Here is a 5,534-nt window from a genome sequence, read left to right as displayed (position 1 = left end):
CAAAAAAAAAAAAAAAGAAAGAGGAAAGAGAAAGAAAGAAGGAAGGAAGGAAGGAAGGAAATGGAAAGGAAAGGAAAGATAGGCAGAGGTGCCTATCTATATAAGCTGAACATTTTCAAGAGCAAACCCCCTGAAGACTGAAAAGGGGACATCGGGAGGCCACTAGCCTCGGGCCTCACTACTACCAAGGGCTTCAGGGCCACCAGGTTACACCCATAGTCACAGAGAAGCACTGGCAGGTTTGAAGGTAGAAGACAGCATCAACCAACTTTAGCTCTCAGTCTCCTTACTGACCAGCTTTAGCTCTCTGTCTCATTACTGTCTCATCCCTCGTGTGAACCATAAACCAATATTTTAAATAAATCCCCTAAGAACTCTCCAATCACTTTGGGAACAGAATAATTATATTGAACTGAACATATGTGTGTATGTGGGTGTTGGAATTGCTTACTTGTTAAATATTGATGTTTAAAATATACCACAAATCTTGTAACCCTATTTTGGCATATCTTTTTCTTCTTCTTTTTGGTTTTTGTTTAACATGGAAGTAGCCAACGCCTCTCTTGACCTCTGAAAGGCCCTATGAAAACCTGAAACCAAGGCAAGGTGACAAAGTCTGGTCATTCAGCACTGACGGCCTCCTCAGATTACTTCTTTACTTAGAAAAACAAAACGTTGTTGCGGAAGATTCAGAGCCACAGATATTCTTTCCAGGCCTGTCAGTTTCCAAATTCTTAGATTTTTCGTTTAATTTGGCCATCAGGGAGTTTCCCAGACTAGAAATATCTAAGCAGAACCCAAACAAAATCTCCAGCATGAACTCTTATCTTCCAGGCTGGTGAGAATGGGATGTGCCTCTGCTCTGAAGTGAGCAAGGGAACTGGTTTTCACCCCGTGCAGTCAACCTCAGGATCAGAGAGAAGGTGAGTGAAAGGTTGCACGTGTCTCACTGTGTATCTTGCCAGATTCCCATGCGTACTTTCTTGAGCAGTCCTAATATGCCTTGTGAAGAATGTTTGCAAAACTATAGTTTAGTCTTTGTAACTGCTACTGCTAACCAGAAACTAGAATGCCCATATGATCAGTATAGAAATGACAACATAAAGCTTTTTAGCAACACTTGTCCTCTGTAATAGTACTGTCACCTTAAGTTTGAAGGATCATGACGCTGTCTGTATGTAGTTTTAAATTCCCCAGTGATGCCAAATATATTTGTGTCAGCAGATACTGTTCCAAAATACTGGAGTTCAATTTAGCTGAATACCAAGGGGCTGACTCAAATTACTTTGAAGGAAATAAATGTATCTTTAACGAACTTATATGATAAAATGCAGAAAACTCAGAAAATATGTATTAGAGTTAGAAAGTAGCAAAGTAGGAAAAAGGCTAATAAATTTTGTGCTTTAATTATATTAGTGTAGCTCTTTTCAATTCACACTTTTTTATCGACATATGTGAAAATGCTGACTTTATAACCAGTGATAGTATCTAATTAATTACTAATACTATATAATTATTGTTAGAAATATAGAAATCTTATGCTACAGAACTTTTCAATATAGTGAAAACTAATAATCATAGAATAATAATCAACAATACCTAATTTTGAGGACTTAATATGAGCTGAGAGCTCTGCTAAGCACTTTAAAAATTTTTTTTAATTTTTATTTTTTGTGGAGATAGGGTCTCACTTTGTTGGCCAGGCTGGCCTCAAATTCCTGGATTCAAGCAATCTGCCCCCCTCCATCTCCCAGGGTTCTGGAATTACAGACGTGAGCCACCCCGCTTGGCCATAAGTAGTTTTATAGGTTGTCTCATATAAACCTCCCAACAAACTTATGAGATAGGGGAAATAATTTTTTCCTTCATAGCCTAGGGATCATAATAGCTAAGATTTTTATTGAGAATTTACCATGTGCCAGGCACTATTCTTGGTGCTGTATGTGTATTATCTCATTCATTCCTCACAACTCCCCACAAAGCAGTGCTCTCATTATTCTCATCTTAGGGAATAAGGAAACAGAGTTGAAGTGACCCACCCAAGGTCACATAGCTGTAAGTGACAGAGCCAACATACTCAAGCTCTGGCAGTCTGGCTCCAAGTCTGGCTCCTAAATGGCTATTCAACACTAATTACATTGGCTTTGAGACTTTTGCATGCCAAGCACTGTCTCAAAGGATCTTCAGCTGTTAAATTATTTCTCCATAAGGAGCTCATGGTTTTCCCCATTTCTCAGACGAAAAAAGTAAGGTAAGGGTCACTTGCCCAGAGTTTAGAGCTAGGATTTAAAATCTGGTTTTGCCTGATTCCCAGACTCTTACTGTTCCCACCTTACTGCACAGGAAAAGTTGGTATGGCTTCTAAAGATGCACTGTGACTCCAAAGGAAAAGCATATACACAGTGAGAATTTAATTACAATCAGGTCACGAAACAGAAGAAATGCCCCGCAAACACAGTGTGCCACACATCAGACACAGACAGGGGAGTGGAGAGCTAGATGATCCTCTTCCTTTGTCTCTTTGAATCTTCCAGGGTTCTGGCCCTAGAAAAAGATTAAAGATGGGTAGGGGAAGCTGCCATCTTCAGCAAAGCAGCCTTGGAAGATATCTGTCAGTCCTGGTTGCATCCAACCCAACCCTTTATTAGGCTTGCCCAGGCTGGAAGACACAGGGTCGGGATCTATCCTCATGGTTTCTCATATTTTTTAATTATTTCCTGGGAGCAGTGGTCCACACCTACAGGTCCAGCTGCTGGGGCAGAAGGATCTCTGGAGTCCAGGAGTCAGGAGTTAGAATGGAGCCTAGGCAACATAACAAAACCTCGTCTCTAAATAACAAATTAGAAACATTGTTTTAGTTATTTATTTAGGCCAATGGTGTGAAAAGGCTCCTGGTAGCCGAGGAGTGGAAGCACAAGAGAAACTATTCTTGCAAAATGAAGACCAGCTTGTAGTTTTTCCTGTTACTCATTTTGTGTTTCCTCTTCCTCACTATTGAACATTGTTTAAGGGATTCTTTGGGCACTAAGCTGCAGTAATTTCTATTTTCTTAAATTTCGTAGATTTCTATTTCCCCAAATTACTTTTTGGCGAACACGCACAGCCTCAGCTTTTTGCAGTGTACTTTCAAAAATTTGGAGATGGTGCCAGCCTAGCCTGGTGCACAAGGCAAAAGACACTTCCCCTGCAAAAAAGATGTTTCATTTTTATGAACTGTCTACACAGTTGTCACTTTTCTTTGTTTCTTCAGAAATATATCCCTTCATACAATAAACTATTGTCATTTCTTGTTTCTGAAGTTATCTCAGCATGTTGCATCACTGAATTGCAATGCTTGAGTCCTCTGCCAGGGCTTGCTGTGAATGGCGCCCCCTGGGATTATTCAGCGCACAAACAACGATAAACAGTGGCCCTCCTAGCTATGTGCTAGGAGAACTGAGCTCTGGAGCAGAGAATTTAATAACAGGAACTATTGTCCTTTGATTTATCACCCCTGCTCTATCTATAACCTTCTGCCTTATTTCTACGTTTTAGCATTATGACATTTAATTATTTATTTATTTATTATTTTTGGTTTTGAGACAAAGTTTTGCTCTTATTGCCCAGGATGGAGTGCAATGGCGCGATCTTGGCTCACTGCAACCTCCGCCTCCTGGATTCAAGTGATTACCTGCCTCGGCCTCCCGAGTAGCTAGCATTACAGGCATGTGCCACCATGCCTGACTAATTTTGTATTTTTAGTAGAGATGGGGTTTCACGGTGTTGGCTGGGCTGGTCTCGAACTCCTGACCTCAGGTGATCCACCCAATTTAGCCTTGGCCTCCCAAAGTGCTGGGATTACAGGCATGAGGCACCACGCCCAGCCAGCACTATGACTTTTAAATCATTTTCTCTGCTATGGCAGAATCTGAACAGACATAAAATAGTCTACCTACCTCTGTGTTTAAGAATAGAAATCAATTGGCCTATTTGAAATAAGTTCAACTTAATTGTTTTTAAATTTAGGTTTTAAATTTGCTGTGAGTAAATTTGGTTTGTATGAGCAGAGTTAGTGTTGTTTCTTTTAGTTGAAGTAAGTAACGAAGAGTTGGAGTTTGTAAACACAGCTCTGAAACGTGTATGTTTTGGTTATTAGACATTTTGGTAAACCAACATAGTTTTTGAATGTTGTTACAAAAATTGCCACCAAATATAGAATTATAACAGGAACAAGTCTGGGAAGGTGGTAATTTGACTCACCTTACCAATTTGGTACAGATACATTCTAAAGATCAAGTGAAATAAACCAACACTCCCTCACCTTTGTCCCATCCAGCAAACTTGCTTTGCAAATTATTACTTCTTTTTTTTTTTTTTTTTTTTTTTTTTTTTTTTNTTTTTTGAGACAGGGTTTTGTTGTTGTTGTTGCCCAGGCTGGAGTACAATGGCATGATCTCAGCTCACCGCAACCTCTGACTGCTGGGTTCAAGCAATTCTCCTGCCTCAGCCTCCCCAGTAGCTGGAATTATAGGTGCCCACTGCCACACCCAGCTAATTTGTTGTATTTTTAGTAGAGACAAGGTTTCACTATGTTGGCCAGGATGGTCTTGAACGCCCAACCTCAGGTGATCCACCCAACTCGGCCTCCCAAAGTGCTGGGATTACAGAAATGAGCCACTGTGCCCAGCCTACTTTTTAAGATTTTTTTATTTATTTGTTTTTCTGAGATAGTCTCATTCTGTTACCCACGCTGGAGTGCAGTGGTGCAATTTCAGCTCACTGCAACCTCTGCCTCCTCAGTTCAAATAATTCTCACGCCTCAGCCTCCAGAGTAGCTGGGATTACAGGCACGTGCCACCATGCTCAGCTAATTTTTGTATTTTCAGTAGAGACAGGATTTCATCGTGTTTGCCAGGCTGGTCTCAAACTCCTGACCTCAAGTGATACACCCGCCTTGACCTCTCAATGTGCTGGGATTATAGGTGTGAGCTACTGTGGTCAGCATGGTGCAAATTTGTGTGTGTGTGTGTGTGTGTGTGTGTGTGTGAGACTTTCCTTGCATAGTGTCTCTTGCCTAAGCAAGGTCCAAATTTTCAAATGCCCAGCAAAATTTCTTCGATTTGGAGTTTTCTTTTTCTGGATTACAGACTGAAACTGAACTTACAGTTTCTACAAACTGAACACAAAAAATAGCTGAATTCACTGATGCTTCATTTTTACCACCTTTTCCTTTTTGAAAAACACATATATATTCCAAATTTTCTATGTGATGACTTTGACAATCAGAAAAACAAAACAAAGGCAAATAATAAGTGTCTAGGGAAAAGGTACGTGGTACTTAGTGAATGCTCAGTGAATTTTGTTGAACTGAAATAACATACATTTGAATATATGAATTGTAAAGATCAAGGCTTGTCCCTTGATTTAAAAAATTACAGATGTAGTAGGCCGGGCGCGGTGGCTCAAGCCTGTAATCCCAGCACTTTGGGAGGCTGAGGCGGGTGGATCACGAGGTCAAGAGATCGAGACCATCCTGGTCAACATGGTGAAACCCC

Source organism: Cebus imitator, unplaced genomic scaffold, assembly GCF_001604975.1.
Source record: "Cebus imitator isolate Cc_AM_T3 unplaced genomic scaffold, Cebus_imitator-1.0 Scaffold191, whole genome shotgun sequence".
Taxonomy (NCBI): domain Eukaryota; kingdom Metazoa; phylum Chordata; class Mammalia; order Primates; family Cebidae; genus Cebus; species Cebus imitator.
The sequence above is the reverse complement of the archived record's forward strand: the minus strand, read 5'-3'. Positions refer to the sequence as shown.